This window comes from Anopheles arabiensis, chromosome 3 (genome assembly GCF_016920715.1).
Source record: "Anopheles arabiensis isolate DONGOLA chromosome 3, AaraD3, whole genome shotgun sequence".
In the NCBI taxonomy this organism is placed as follows: Eukaryota; Metazoa; Arthropoda; class Insecta; order Diptera; family Culicidae; genus Anopheles; species Anopheles arabiensis.
In genome coordinates this window covers 43,381,547-43,399,154 of record NC_053518.1, presented here as the reverse complement: position 1 = coordinate 43,399,154, position 17,608 = coordinate 43,381,547, and the positions used below count along the sequence as shown (strand labels likewise).

Genomic DNA, 17,608 nt, shown 5'->3' with positions numbered 1-17,608 from the left:
TTCGCGGAAGCTTGACAAACAAAATATTACATATAATCAAATTTATTAGCCATTCATTATCGCTTAATAATCGCGTGGGTTCGACTGCAGTAATTCAAACTTAACAAGGAAAAGCCAAACTCAGTAAGGATAAAATTATTATTGATAGGTTATTATGGTAAATACTGATCACATAAGGCTTTGTATGGGTTGTTGGTTGTCGGAGATGTAATATATAACTGACAATAATTATAAAATGTTATAGATTTGCAGTGACTTTACAATATACTTGAGGCTGATTGTCATTTTATGTAAGTTGAGGCTAATTTTAATTGTGTTGAGCGTTGTTGTCACTGGAAAATTACGCTTTCGTCCGCACACGGTCTCACGCCTTCGTCTGCCAGTCCGTTATACCGGCCTTAATGGCGGACGCCTCCACGCCATCTTGCCACCTCAATTTGGGCCTACCACGCCTTCTCTGTACTTGTGGACGGCCTAAAAAACTTTGCTCCTAAAGTCCTAAAAATAATATCCTATATAGCTACTAATCTAGACTTAAACTTAACTTGAACTATTTAAAAAAATAGAAATAGATGAATACAGGGTTTCCCACGATTTATTGGTGGGTTCCCATTAATTTTTGGTGGATTCCCATATTTTTTCGTGCGTTCCCACGATTTTTGGTCGTTTCCCAGAATTTTTTGGTCTAATTGTATTGATATCCAATCGGAAAATACCAATAAATTATGGGATCGAACCAACAATCTGTAGGATACGACCAAAAAATCGTGGGAACGCACCAAAAAATCATGGGAACTGACCAATAAATCGTGGGAAACCCTGTAATATGAAGAAGAAGTAATCATTAGCTTAGTTGTAATCTAGATCAAAACCCTCTATAATTCCACCACAACAACGTACTACAAATATGTCAAGTGCTATTGAACATGGATAATCATGTGAAATTGCATAGCTTCAGGCGTTATGAGAGCTCCATGTATGAAATTCTCGTACGTATTATGGGTTGAATATTAGAAATTAAACTTCAAAGTTATGTATCATATCTATTGTTATGAAAGTATTGTATATTTCAGCTTTATACTTTCGTTATCTGTTCACAACATATGAAAGCTTTAATCGGGATCATTTTAACGAACAGTTAAATTAACACACTTTTACTTTAACAGTAAACAATATCCCTCATTCTGCGTGAAAAATAGTACTTGTATTGCTAAACCATTTTAGTTTGCATCTGCCCTACAAGCAGAGGGGCAAATATTGTAAGTTCACGGGTGTAACATTCACCTCATTTCGCTTAATTATCCTCCCTTATAGCCAATAATGTCTTCAAAAGCCGCCACCACACCCTAAAACGTAGGGCATCGTAGCCGACGACCGTTAATCCAATTGCTGAAACTTTTGACATTTTTACGCTGCGTCCAACTTCAATGTCCATTTTACGACTCAACCATCTTATCCCACATGTTGTGATATAAATAAAACATACCACAGACAAACAGCGTCCACTACAGACCTTTACACGTTGGAACAATTTCATTCATACCATGTACGAACCGTTTCGTTTGACTCTGCAATGCGTCGAGCTATTCAGACAGAGGATGTATTGGAACGTAAAAAAAACACACATATGTATGTGCAGCATCGTGCAGTTTACAGTGTGACCGCTGTACTCAGCCAAAGAATATTGTCTTTTTATCAGCCAAACGTCTTTGAAGGTGTCAATTATGCTGAGGATAATAAATCAATTCTTCATTGTTGCTACGTTTAGCCACCCGTTCGAGGCGATTGGACATCCATGGCGGGAGAAGGAGGAACGTGTCCCTCTAGCCCCCGGTAGTTGGTAGTTCGGTCGGGGATGCCGAGCAACAATGATGATCATTTTCTGATGACCATGGCGAGGCAGACGAGTCATAGCGGAATAAACGCCTTCCAGAATCTGTGAAGTGGCCTCCGCAATGCCCACCAAGATGACATCCTTTTCTTTGGTTCTTTTTTTTCAACTCTCGATATGTGGTGTGGCGTTTTGGATAGAGTCACAATACGGGTTTACCTTCTTCCACAAGTCACAACTTCATAAGGTCAGTCTGGTGTGGCCACTCGCGAACGGGTTCGAAGTTCGCCGATGTCCACCAGAGCATCTTCACGACGCTTTACGCATGTTTCGCATTCGCGTACGCGTTCTTGCCAAGCAGACGCACACGTACGGTTGGCAGATTTAAAGGTGAAACTGGTTTCACTCTTTACGAACGAAAGGGGACGCACATCTTCCTTGACATCTCGCCCCGTTTCGATCGTTCGAGGGAGTCATGCTGATTTCGACGGAGTCGAACGGGCGTCATAATTGATAACTTGATTTTTCTGTGGCCTGACCACAAGCAGTATCCGTTTTTGTGTTATGTTGTTGTTGGAAGATTCTCGACCCATTGGTCTGAGCTACCGTTAGGTGCGGTGGTTTTATGCGAATGGGTAAGTCCATTAGTGGATGGCAAGATACCATTCTGGTATTAGACTGGCGTCTGCTGAACGGAAGGCAATAATGAATTGTCGTACGTTGATGGTATTTCCCCATGAATGGATCGAACGGTTAGGCTGTTTGGGGTGTCGTTCTTGGAGCAGCATTATATCGACACAAAGAAGGACAAATAAGGAATCGCTAGCTAACATCGATCGGAAGTCTGCATTCATTTAGATTTGGTTTTATCACAGGCGATTTGATTGAACCTAAGGTTAAAAGATGAGGACCAAAAATGGTTAAATATTATAAGAAAAACTGTTTATCTATGGCTAGACAATCTATTTGTCTACGATTAATAAATATCATCTTTATTTTTGTGCAAAAAATAGGCTTTGATTAAAATGTAAAATATATTGAAACTAGTGCGTACATGCCAAATAATGAAGAATAATAACTTAACCCACCTTAACCTATTTTTTATGCACTAGTTTATTACTCTGTCATCGCTGCTGACGATGCTGTTGAAAGGTTATCGTAATAATGCAATCAAAATAATAAAATAAAATCGATTACGGTTAATTTGCCCAGTTACTTCACACGGTACCACCGTCCCGTTATCATTTCCCAGTGCTTGAACGAAGATCATCCAAAATGAAAATAAAAGTGGCTTAAGATTCCACCACCAACTCCCTCAAACACTGTCTGCTATCTGTATCCACCCGTCTTTGCCCCCATGTCGTCGAATCTGTCCCCTTGACTTTACGGCGAAGCGCCATCCAGCAAGCGGCCGAGGTGTAGATGGCACCGGGTAGCGCCCTCTTTTCATGTGCTGCGTACTTCAAACCAGCTGCACCGGAGAGACGAGGCCGAAATGTCACGAAATTGAGGCGGTGGCGGTTGACGCTGGGCTGGACGAGGCGGGAAAGATCATCTTCAGCTTGTCCAGCGGCCGGCGTGCCGGCTTCTTCATGAGCTGCGACTATGGTAATAATAACAATAATCAAGTACCTCCCAGTTCGCGTGCGACTGTACTGTTTGCAGACGGGGGATGGGTAGAGAGAAAAACAGAGACAGAGCACTGTATGCGTGCATAGGTTGGGGTCGGTAGGTTTTGGTGGCCAGTCAGTGTGTCAGACGAAGAGATCATCACGAAGAAGCGGCAAAAGGGACACACACACCATTCGGACACAGCTTTCCGCTGCTCTCGCCGTGTCTTCTCTCCGCAACAATCACACCAAACACTCAACGGTGGAGGTAGTGTATAGTCGATAGCGCACCTCTACCGCATAAGTGCACGAGCGCGCGATATTCGGCAGCACCGTATCCTCCGCAGCGAAACCTCCGGGAGGGATGTATAAATATCTCCCACAAAGTGCCCTCCCAGCGGCAGAACGTAACGTCACCACCTCCGAGCAGGATCGCCCAGCGCATAGACAGCTTTCGTCGGAGTTCCTTCCAGCGTTTAATTTCGTGTAATACTACAACACTTCAATCGGACGTTAGTTTTTGTGTGTGCTTTAACGAAACCAGAATGAAAGTGATAGTAAGTTTGGTGAAAAAAATCGAGTGCCCCAAGTGTTAACGTTTACGATATTGAATACTCTTTCGTGTGTACAGATTTGCACCTGTGTCGTGCTGTTGCTGGCGTTCGGTGGCGTGGAATGTGCTCCACAGGGACCGGCTACCGAACCGATTCCCATCATACGCCAGGAGCAGGAGGTGAACCCAGACGGAAGCTACAGTTGGAGTTACGAGACGGGCAATGGTATTGTGGCAGAGGAGCAGGGTTTTCTGAAAAATCCTGGCACTGAGCAGGAAGCACAGGTGAGATGGTGAAAGTTCTACTAAAGAATAACTCGGTTCGAAAAGGACAGTTATAGAATGTGTGCTTATAGAGAGAAAGTATAAATGTATTATTTTCGATTCGATAGCTAGCTGTCCCTTTAGATCCTTTTCGATTGGGCCTAGACTTCTTCAATTTGGCTATTCGTGTTACAATTTCATTGATTAGCGCAAGGTCGTTCAATATTTTGTGTGTGCAGGCCGGATTGGATAAAAATAGTGAAGCTCAAGTTCAATCTCGTTGTTTTTGACAATAAAAATTCAAACCGGGGTCAAAAAGTAATTAGACATGTATCTACAAGTATCCCATCAGGTCCTTTAAAACATAATGTTCGTTGGCGGGCTACACCTTTGACCTACGGACCTTAGGTAGATGATTTTTGGTTTAACATGTAAAAGATTGATAGTTTTGTACATATGCAGGATTTAGTTCTATGGAGGACTTCTATAGTTCTTTGGATCCTAGTATAAACTTTTGCTGCGCTTGACGATTTTTTTACCAACCGGGACTGGCCGTCAATAGTTTGAATAACAATAGGTGTGCTATTTCAACAATTCTGTTACATTTTGTCAGTACCCATTTCCATTTCCAATTGTATTTTCCATTCCCATTTAGCAGTTAAAATCAGTTTACTTTGTTCTTAAAGATCATGCAAACAAACAATTGTTCATCTCAAAACTATTTGTTTTGTTAAAAAACAGTCACAATATTTATGATACATTTCAAATCGTTTTAAATGATTCTAACCTTTATTAACACGAGCTTTGGTAACAAATATCAATCATAATAAGCACTATCCTTTTAATCAGATTAAATTAAATTAGATCAATTTAAATTAGCTCGAACACGAGCAATAGGAATGTAAGGGATAAAAAATGTAGACTGAAAATCGGTTCCATGTGTATTTTTGTATCTAGAGTGTTCAGAGTCCAAATTTCGACCTAAAAAACATCCTAAAATTGTATAAAACAACTCCCACAAAATAGTTTATTTGGTTCCTACTTTAAAAGATTAAATTGTTATAAAAATAATTGAGATGTTTTTTATGTAAATGTAACAAATGATCAATTTTATCCTTCAACGAGGACTTATCGTTCGGAAGTGTTCATAAGATGTTTAGTTCATAGGTCGATTTAAAATCCAATTCATTTAAAAAATAATCGTTAAAGCATTTAAGACCTTCTGTTCGATTTCATTAATTTATTTTATTTTTGTCATGCCGTCCTAAAAGATGCAAAAGAAGGTTTGTTTTTAACAAAGTATTTTTTATAATAACCCGATCACACTATTAAAACTAGAATGACTCTTGCTTTGAGTTCTTTATAAACGATTTATACCATTGACAAAACTATTGATTATATTGATAGATTGATACGATTGCATAAATTGAACAATTTGGTAATCATTTTTGTGCAACTGACCTTAACACTCAACAAAACCGACGCTAGAAAGCATTTTGACTCGACCCAGTTAGCTTGTTGGGGGAAACAAAATATTCTTTTATGTAAGAGTGAAATGAAATGTGAAACGCGCCCCTGATTGCATCGATTAAAGCAAACCGACCCGCCCGTTCCCGCGAATGCGGCAATCCACCCTCAATTGCTGTCAGTCCATTAATCAAATCCGCTTTACCAAGCAAATATTTATAGCATCTTTTGGCCCCCGCATTGCCCTGTGACCCGCTGACGGGCCCGTTCATCAGTGTGACTTTTCTTTCTAAGCTGTTTGCTTCATCGCCTTCCCAGCGCGCACCGTTCGATGGAATTTCTAGGGCTGATGGTGACGCACCTCCCCTAAGGTCGTGGATGTCACTGGCAGTCGAGAGAATTTACTGTGACTGTTGCTTTCGGAGACGGGTTGACATGATCACTTTGACTGAAATGCTGTTGGCTTTTGACGAGCAGATATGCAAACGCCATACGGTTCCCGTTCCCGCCCGTGCACAACCGGAGCCTGGTGCAATCGAACAGGATCCAGATCCGAATGGTCACACGGATTACCGCCGCTTGGTTGCGCAACGATCTGGTTCGGTTTTTTTTTTCTCTCTCTCGCTTTTTGGTGTTCGTGACCCGTCGATGGGTGAGAGATGGTGGTGCAAAAATAAAACGGCAGCACTTCGGAAAGGTTAATTGGCTTCCTTTCGGTAAAGTGTGCCCGGGAGTCCCATCAGCCCCACTCTTACAACGGGTGTGCGGGTGAGTGTTTTTATTTAGGTTGGCGTGCAGCGACGGCCGCTGTCTTTTTAGTGTCAAATGATGGCCAAACCTTTGACGATCCAATTGGCAATCATGGCCCCCAGTGGGGTGGGTGGGCAATGATATGGTTCAATCTCGTTATGATTTTTGAAGCCACCAATAAAACCAATGTTGCAAATCCGAGCGTGGCGCTTAGTTTGCAATAAAGCAGCAGATTTGTGGTGACAGGGTTAGGTTTGAAGCATTTTTTTTCTGGCCATGGTTTGCCATTTTAATCAGCTTGATTCTCATGCTTTACGATGGAGCAATTGTTAAAGTCATTGGGTCGAAATTTTGGAAACAAAAATCTCACAATATCAAAGCGATAGCCTAAAGCGCAAACTGATAGGCAATTGCACAATTTTACCAGCGCAAATGCTACCAAGTTGCCAACCGGTCGGCATTTATCTTTGTCGGTCTGTTGCGAAAGCCCTTTTGCGGCGGATTGGATTATTTATTTACTTACACTTTCAATCCCACACAGACATCAACTACACCACTGTACAAGTGGCACAATCCGACAACAACACAACGATCGATAGCAATCATCCTCTTCACCGTTTCAATGCGTGTGTCGTGTGCCGCGTAGAGAACGAGTAATTAATTGATACTTTGTGGCTAGCTCACGCCGATATCCATCGACTAAACCACTCCGATCGAAACTCGTCCTTGGATCGTGAGCAGCTCATGCGCAGACATGAGCACCCGTTCACACCTAGTCCTGGCGCAGAAGGTTAAACGGTGAGGTTCGTCGCATTGCCACTAAGCAGCTTCTTCGTTTTTGCAGGTGGCTCAAGGAGAGTATTCGTACACCGCACCGGACGGGCAGCTCATTCGGGTGCAGTACATTGCGGACGAGAACGGTTTCCAGCCGCTCGGTGATCACCTGCCTACGCCACCTCCAATCCCGCCAGCAATCCAGCGTGCGCTCGAGTACTTGGCCAGTCTGCCACCGAGTGATGATGCCTCGCGGAGGTACTGAAGGAGAGGAAAGCGAACACATTTAGCACGTAGAAAACTCCATCGTCAGTCGCTCATTTAGGTTTAGAAAACAGTGAAAACGAAATACATTACTCGCTCATACCACACGTCGCGGGGCATTCCTATACCCAACAAGTTATGTGAATAAATCATAACACCTTTTCTGTATCATAATATAAAACAAATTGACTTATTCACACTCGTGGCACACGCATCGTTTTCCGCACTGTAAGGTACAACAAAACCTTCGCACATCTCCTAATCGTTGAACACAACAACGCGTCATCATTATCGAACGTTTCGTATCAGCGTCTAGCGTTATCCTTCACCCAGGCAGGCTTTTTAGCTAATCCCTCCGACACATCGATAGCTGTTTTTGCCACCCATCAAACTAATCACCCGTCAGCATCCTGTGTATGATTCGCGCGCGCGCGCACCGGACGCTTCTGCCTGCGAGCTTTTCGTTCTTACATGGGCCGTCTGCTCATAAAACGCACCGATCAGCACCATAAACTGGCGAAGCGAAACGAACGTTTCAATCTCAAGGCAAGTGGCATCGGGTGGGCCTGAGTGTCCGGATGAATGAACTATGGTAAGATTATGTTTTTTGGTTGGTTCGTGGGTATCTATGTGGAAGGTGTATCGGCTTACGTATGTTACACAGGCTTTGCGTACCTTAGGATGCGCCTTCTTCCCGTGTGGCGCCTTCTTTGTTTCAATCGGCTAGTCAAATCGGTTGGCAGAAGTCACTATGGGACGTTTGAAGTACATATTACATTCATTATCGAGTTTATTCTTTACTGTTTTCACTGCTGTTGCTGCTGCTGTCACTGTTTGCAGATGGAATAAAGCTATTTCAGAAAACAAAATGTATATTTTTTTTATTAGGCTATACTGTCACATACACAAACATCTACAACTAAATAAACGAATGAATAGTAAGTTAATTTAAGAACTAAAACTTAACTTTAACAGAAAATATATTGAAAAGATCCAGAAAATTTAAAACTTTAAAATATTCTAGGCGTTGGACACTGGAAGAAAACTAAAATCGCTCAAAAAAGAAATGCTGTCGTTGTGAACATAATTGAAAAACCTGCCGGGTTCTTCTTCTCGTCTCTCGCAGTTAGGCTGGCCTAAGAAAGTTTTACATGAATTATTATTATGTATTTAGTATTTTACTACCGGTATAAAGGCCGGGGCTCCATTTTCACTAGCGCATCTGGCGGCGGTTGACCGAAGCATTTTGGCACTACATTCTGAACCGTTTCAGAAAATGTTTACGTTATGTTTATGTATTTTTTACTTTTTTTTTTTTTTTTTATTCAGGAGTAACGGTCCAAATGTATTTTTTGCTTAAACTGGACTGAAAATGTTTTGTAATAGATACATACACATGTTCTCCATGCATTGCAGTCATTTCCGCCGGAAAGTTCGATGAAAAAATAATCACTTTTTTTAGATCCAGCTCGACCATTCCATCGATTACTAAAAAAGCTTCCACCGCTAGATGCGAAATTACACTAGCGAGTACGGCCCATGTTCCCCGGCCTTAAGGTTGAATTACACAACCTCATCTCTTAACCGGAGCTGGTGCCTGTCTGGATGGACCACCCATCGCTTAGATTTAATTCTGAATGATATCATCATCAAATATGATGTACTTCAGAGCTTTTTGTTGAAAAGATTGTATGTATACACATATTACAAGAAAGTTATATTCATTTTAATAGGTTATATGCTATATTAGGTTTCACATCGCAAGGAAGTTAAACATATACAACCAGTGGCGGATTAACACGAGTTCAGGCTCTCAGCGGTCACACAAATGTAGGCCTTTCTAAAGTGTCGAGCGAGTAGTTGTATGAGAAATTCTAAACCAGAGATAGATTGAGAAGCAAATTTAATAGTGAGCAGGAAGGTGGTTTCCTCGTGCGGTGGTTTCCACTTAGTTTGCGTAGTGCTTAATCCGCCCCTGTGTATAACTAAAATATTTAAAAATGAAAAAAAAAATACTTTCAATATTTCATACTGCATCTTTAGGCTTTTATCCACTCCCAAAAAACAAGAAGGTCAATTTCCGGTTAAGAGGATTTTCACCCACTGTTCTTATATAGTATCACATGGAAATAGAATAGCCCACCGGGCATATATCTTCACCAAATTTAGCCACCAACACAAAAACATTCCCAACCCTCTCCATCGCAAACTCTCCATCGTTAGTGTGCCCTCGAGTCGGATACAAATTTCTTGGAAGCGTGATGGATTTAGCAGCACCGATCGAAGCGGTGTTTATTAATTGTTTTGATTATGCCCACGAGAGCCTGTACAACATCCGCCGCCTTCGGGCTAGTGTATAAATATGAATATTCATGAGCCCTAAAGAATATTTACGGCTGGGCGTTACCACCCCGATTTCCGCCCGTAATCCTGTGCTGGGCCATCTTAACGATCGCAAACCGTCCAGGATGTGGCACGGGTATTGATTCTCCTTACTCCTCCCCAACATGATGCGTACCGAATTTGCTAATCGGCAAATATTTTACATCGTTTAACTTAATTGACTTCAGCACGACTTCATTCGACGGCGGGTGCTTTCACTATCGCTCGATCGGATTCATTTCATTCGTGCAGGCGGGGTGCAAATGGCAGCGGCACGCATATTTTATCGCGAAATGCCCTTGGATTCGAATGCATTTATGGAGCTAAAATTGGTTTTCAGGGACCTGTGGAGGCGACTAGCTGACACTGCGACACAACAGCTGCATTCCTGCGATTGGCATATCAAGCATACAGTTAGAGAGGTAAGCTCCGACGTCTTGCTCGAAATCATGGCAATGTGTAGGAGCGGCGAGAGAAAGAGAGAATAGTTTGACCCTGCAAGATCACCTCATGCTCGTGTGTGCCTAGATCATAACGATTTGGGTGCGCTTCTTGTGTGATCTTCTTCTGCTTGCTGCGTCGTCTGTCGCCGATGGCTACTACTACTACTACTACCTGTCAATGATGCAATAGCCCCTGACGGTGATGGTTCATCTGCCATTGATCCGCACGGGCAATCAAATCTTCCGACTGTGGAGGGTGTCGTTGAAATTTATGCAAATTTTGTCTAACGAACAACTTGTTTCTAGGCCCTCCGTTGTCTTTTCTCTCTCTCTTTTACTCTCTTTCTATCGTGTTGTCTCCTTCGTTTATCGTTTCTATCAAGCATTCCCCGTGGACTGGGTGGCCTGGGTTTGTCCAGAAGAAGGTAGAAGAAAACGATCGGTGTGCGCCTTATGGTGATTTGCTAGGACAACCGGACGCTGGCTCGTGTTTTTTGGAGCCGAATTCTCCCATACAACTCGAAACGAAAAAAAAAAATCCGAAAAACGACACGAGCTCGGCAGAAGACACACACCAAACAAAACAAAAAAGTGATCGCACATTGTCGCACGAACCGATATAAATAGCCAACGCCTCGCTGCGGCTGCTGCCAGATATCGGATCCAAGCTCGACAGCCAACAGTAGTGTATTTCTTCTTCGATTCTCTTCTAGCGTGACGTTAAGCAGTGGAATTAGCTTCCGTGTGGCCGTAATCAAAGTGTACACAGTCAACATGAATAAGGTGTGTGGTGGCGTTAGTGCGAAATATTGTTGATTTAACGATTTTTGGATTATATTTCATTACCGTGCTAAAAAATGTGTTTTAAAGGATTACCATTAAATGTGCAAACTATTTCACTTTTATGTGTCTGTGTTCTAGCTCGCCAGTGTGCTCGTGATCGCGTTAATTGCAACCGTAGCGGCAGATAAGGACGCAACCGTGCTGCGACAGGACGCGGAAGTCAACCCGGACGGTACATACCAGTATGCGTACGAAACTTCCAATGGCATTGTGGCGGAAGAACAGGGTACACTGAAAAACTTGGGAGAAGAGCAAGCTCAGGTAGGTGTACAGAAGGGAAACATCCTAATTTTCGAGAACTTGCGTTTCATCCCTCAATCGATCTATTTTACGTACGATCAGGTGGCACAGGGACAGTACTCGTACACCGACCCGGAGGGTAATCGCGTCTCGGTGCAGTACATTGCCGACGAGAATGGTTTCCAGCCACAGGGTGACCATCTGCCAACACCACCACCAATCCCGGAGGCAATTGAGCGCGCCCTCCGACTGCTGGCAAACCTGAGCCGGAACAAGCGTGGATCCGTATAGTAAAAGCAGCTAGCAAACACTGTCCCCTTTTAGCGAAATAAGTTAGTGATACAGGTCCCGGGCACTTGGCAGCAACTAGTCATGTTTCTGAAGCGTAAAGTGACAAAGGAAATAAAAACCACCATTCTTTTAAACTAGCTGATGGTGTCGTACAACAGTCTTTTTTGTGTGTGTCTTGAACAGGTGGGTTCGTCGCTTACTCGTTCTATGAACTCTTTTCTACCAAATCAGTGGCTATCCAAGGGAAAAGTGATGCTTTGATAGTTTATTTGCAGTTACTCATTTGTTTACTTTTTTATACGCAAAAAAGCTTCTGTTTACGGCAAAAAAATCCTCTATTCCTCTACACACCCGCGCCCGCTGAACTTGACATTGAGTATCGCTTAAGATGGCGATGGGTTATGCAAACAGACTGCTTTTGTTGGCGTCGCTGTTTTGTTTCTGACTCCTGTGTGATGCTGTTTCGAATTTAAAATCCCCTATCGAGCAGGCGGCAATGCAATCCACAAGCGACCTTGCACGTATCGATGTATAATTTTATACTGCTCTCCTGGTATCTGACCCACAAAGATTTATATCGACAGCATCCAAACACATGCCCGCCTTGTGGTACTAATAGCATTAATAATAATAATAATAGTAATGATGATGATGATACCCATCGTGATGACGAAACTAGTGGCCTTCGATTTTCCGGTCTGTATCGGCGCGTATCACACGTATGCTAAACAAATGGACGAAGCGATGCGATCCAACGAGACCACACGAACGAAGACTGCGAGACCGTGAAATCTCGCCTGAAACCTTGAATCTTCGGGCAAGAAGATCCGGTCCGCTTTGGAGGTAAACGCAGGATGACAAAGGGGACATCTTCGCGATGGTTGCGTAGTGGAGGATTTGTTTGAATTTTGTTTTCGTGGGCGATTGCAGTCAATGGAAGAGGTCCCGATGAGAGTTTAAAAATAGGTCTTGAGACGTATTCTTACGCATTCAATTGGATATAGTGTGCGGGAAGGTGAGCTGCGTCTGTATGAATTTCAATCGGTTTTGGTTCTGTTTGGGCTTATGACATATTTCTGAGTGGGTGAATCGTAGGAAAGGTTAGGGTGATATTGTTTATGAGGTCATTTTGCTTATTGCAAAATTCACTTGTACCAGATTGTTTGGTTGGAGTTTTGACTTTTTTATAACTCGAATAAATTGAATTTACAATAGAAATGTTAAAATCACCATTTAAAACAGAGCTATATTCAATTATTGTGTGAATTTGAACGTGAAAATCGTTGTTTAATGATATTTTACGAATTAGAAATGAAAATATTTTGTATTATTTTTCAAACTGTACGATATTAGATTACATAAATACGTACAACGTGTCTTACAAAATATATTAAATTTAGGTAAGACTTAGGATTTAATCATTCCCTTTTAAAATTTCAGCTGGTTAATACTTCAGCCGAGTGAATCAATTGTTGAATATAATACATTATTGTATGATATTTTTCGTAAATAGTTGTGGTACGTAATATTATGTCGTATCTTCAAGATATATGAATTTTATTTTATAGCTTAAAAACTTACTTCTGGATAGGGATTTGTTTCAATTAATAAAACATTGTTTAAGGATAAGCCCATAAACTAGCTGTTTCATTATTTTTGTTTGGCAGTGTTAAACTTCTTTTTAGTTGTGTTCGATTGACCTAAGCGACACGATTAAATTGGAGGTCACTTTATAAGCATATATATAATATAAAATAAAATATACGAAGGCCTAAAATCATATTTGAAATTGAACCTTATACTTTCAATTACAAGCTTTAATCACTTCATATTAAGATGTATAGCAAAATGGATACCCAATTTATAAACACTTCCACTTAATTTCACGAGCTGTTTAACTTCAAATGCACCACAGTAGAATGATAATGCGTTCACGCCCACGTCTCTCACACAACTGACTCAAAGCTCACTTGCCATACCTTTCTCACACATGTGTGTACATTCTAGCTACACTCGACCAGCCTCTAAATTAGTATATTTTACGAGATGAAAAACGTATCATTCTCCACCTATCACCCCAACAACAGCAACAGGTTCATCTGGTTTATCAATTGACATTCGGCGGCAGGATAATAACTCTTACCGGGCTCCAGGGGACACGAGCGAAAAGGTGAAAAATATCGAGCATTTTTGTAATAAATTTAATGTTCACTGATTTTGCGATACAGAGGCAGTTGTGAGTGCGACGCGCAAGTTGAACCACACTCAATGGTATATAGAATCCAGCTCATATTTACACGATGCTTGGAAGAACCGACACCTTTCCAATGAATATATTTGCATCAGTTTCTAATCAAATAAATTCATCATCCCTGAGAAATGTGACTATTCGATTTATGTCAAGGAATGATTATGAAGCGCCACAGTACAGCTGGGCGTATATAAAAAGACAATCATGTTGAACGGAAATTAAACACACTTTTCTAATTGTGCGTAACGGTTGTAGCTTGCGGTGAATTCACGCTTAGAGACACAATGCGTCTCCATTTGGTAAGTGGTGGCTTCTAATAAAATTGATTTTACCTTAAACTTACTAAACTGGCTGTTATTAGAGCTTTATCGTGCTAGGCGCTGTATTGGCATGCGTCTTGGGTCAGGACGATGGCAAATACAGACCATCGCCGAGAGAGCTGACCACTCAGCGGCCCCGACCATACCAGCCGTACGTTGATCCTAGATATCTTCAATATCCGTACAACACGTACCGTTACTCGAACGATCGTCGCTACTACAATCGAAATGACGGACGGTACAATTCGGGCAATGATGGTAAATACGTGCCTAGAAATGATGGCCGCTACGTGCACGTTGACAATCGATACAAGCACGTGGAAGGTCCCAGTGGCAGCGGAGCGGGTCAGGCAGGATCTGCGGGCGGTGCAGGTGGCGGAGCAGGTGCTTCTGGAGCGGGAGCAAATGCAGCTGATACTAACCCACCAAAATCAGCAACCACTACTTCAGCACCATCTGCATCGCCACCTACCCCTGTTCCAACGTTGGCTAGAATAGCCCAGGTGAAGGTTGCTCCCAAGCCAGCATACGCCCCCGATGGATGGAAAATCATACGTCTGGAAAACCAGGTGGAAAACGACGGTTACCACTATGTGTGAGTGAAGCTTGGCAATTTGAAACAGAACTTTTAAGTGATTAGCGCTTTGTAAACTATCTATGTAGATTTGAAACCGAAAACGGAATTTTAGCGGAAGAAGCAGGACGCATCGAAGACAAGGGCACTGCTGCGGAAGGACTTCGTTCGCAAGGTTTCTACCAGTACGTCGGAGACGATGGAGTAGTTTATCGAGTCGATTATGTCGCTGATGGCAACGGTTTTCTGCCGCAGGTACGATGAGTAAACCATGTGTGACTAATGCTCATGGTTGATCACCAATGGGAATTTAAAAACATGATTAATGTATTTTTTTACCATCTTGCACAGGGTGACCATATACCAAAGGTGCCACCGGCGATCGAAAAATTGCTCAAATATTTAGCCGCACAACCTAAGTGAATCTAAAGAAAGAGATTCATTTTTTTTTTAGGAACGATAACGCTGTATTACTGGTGAGAATCAAATCTTTGGAAAATAATGCTTCATATAGTGAAAATATTCGAAGACAAATTCAAAAACGTTACGCTTTCGTAACGGCGTACATGTGCTATAAAAGAATGTTTTATAGAAAGATCGTTAATATTTCAATGCAGGGCAGAGCAATCAATATTACTTATTAAAATTTGAATTTTTTTATATTTGTTTTAATGTAATACAAAAAAATGTTTTTGATGTAATCCTATACCAATAAAATACAAAAATAAATAAATAAAACAAAATTTTACAATTTGCCCACTCACACAATAGAGATTTTTAAATGTCTTTTTGCATTTACAAAACAAAAGTAGAAACAAATTTCTTAATTTAGTACAGGACATTTTGCTCCTCGTACTTGTTTAAAATTTATATTCATGATGGCGACCAAAACCATATTGTCAACACTTTTTCATTGGATTTCAATATTGGCTGCTTGAATTTCATAAATATCAAATGTGTACTAGTTTGTTTCGGCACGTCAGATGTAAAAATCTTGTATGTAGGTTTATTCATGGTGTTTTTTTTAAATACTTTTGGTACACCGGATGAAAACAACAGTAGCATTACCGAAGAATTTCCAAATATTCAAAGATAGGTACTAACAATGAGAAATGAGGAAGTGTACACAAAATGGACGAAATAATTATGTTATGATGTTATGATGGTCAATGGCAAATGTCTGTGTCGGTTTATATCTGCGCATGTGTATACACGCATGTTGTACTAAATAGCAATAATCGTACAGCAACTCTAGTATTTTGTACATATTTAATTAGCAATTTATATATTTGCGAAACCTAATTATTTAATAACTCAATCTCTTAATGTAAAGGTTTGCCGTGTAACAAAACCTAGCATGCTGTTTGCTGTATTAACACTTTGATGGCCGCACATCGCCATTCGTCGCAACTATTGTTCGAAAAACTGCGCGGTTAGCAATACAAAATGCCGTTATATAATGAACAACGCACAATACAATAAACTGCAAGAAGCGAAAAACTGCATCACACCACAGCGGTGTGGTCGGTCGTCAACAATGTTTTCTTCATCGCACCACAGTGGTGTGCGCCACCGTCAAAGTGTTAATGATGTTTATCACTTCACAGATTGCCGATCCCTGTTACAGCAAACATAAACATTACGCCTTAATGTATGCTTTCGTGTACTAAAAAATTAAAGAAATTCCTTTGGCACTGAAGAAATTCTTTCGATGTCACCAAAAAGCGAATGTTGCCAGTCGCCTCTAATTAATTAAAAACATGTAAAAAAAGAACTGATGAAATTGAGTTGATTCTATGATCTTGTATCCATTCAATTGATGACCGATGTTTTTCATGCGTGAGTTTTTATGTCCAGAGTTGTTATTGAAGAGTGTCTTAGCCTTTTGTCTTATACATACGTTAAGTTATGTTCGTGCCGTTTTTATTACCTACCATTATATACGTTTTTATTGGTAAAACATATTTACTTCTAATTTTCTGTAATTGAACTGTGGTTATTTTTTTGTTGAAAAACTTCATTTTAACACATATTTAGATGAATAAATTAAATGTTAAAAAGACTATCCAGTGCATAGTTTTAAAATAGTTTTAAGATTGTGATGGTTTTTAATGAAAAATCAGGCGTTTTTATTGATTCGATGTAAAAATCTTCTTTTTTTTCTTGCATGTTTTTAAAATCAGACTTGCTAGTTTAGATATACATTTTTTATGCAAGGAATCTTAGTATAGAATTGATCTTTTTTAACTTCACATAAAACTATATTTTGTACTACATGATACCTGTACATTTTGACCAATAAATTATTTTCAAACATGAACTCGTAAGGTCGAAGTCTGTAAAGAATATAATAAATTTAAAAAAAAAAAGTCAAATGTGTTTGTTTTTAAAACATGGTTCCAGGCCATGAAAAGTGCAGGTATATAGGGATTATATGCATCACAACCATCAAGGAACACTTCCAAGTGGTGACAGTAATCCATTTATCAATAGTTAGTCTCGAAATTTTTGCCGTCACGAGTAAGTAGAACAAGAATGCATGCAAGAACACACCTATCAATACATTTCACACTTGTGTTACACACGCTTCTTAGGGAGGTACACTACAAACTAAAATCCACGTCCTGTCCACGTCCACGAACGAAGCCGAAGAGAGCCTCCAATATGGTCAAATAAGAAGGAAAGAAATGAATCAATTAAACTGAAGACACTACCTCACTTACTTCACCTGTCGATAAGCACAGCAAAACT

General features: G+C 40.8%; 1 pseudogene; it reads left to right on the top strand.

Moving 5' to 3' along the window:
- Positions 1-3,663: 3,663 nt before the first annotated feature.
- On the top strand, positions 3,664-16,111 carry LOC120899875 (annotated as a pseudogene).
- Positions 16,112-17,608: the final 1,497 nt, after the last annotated feature.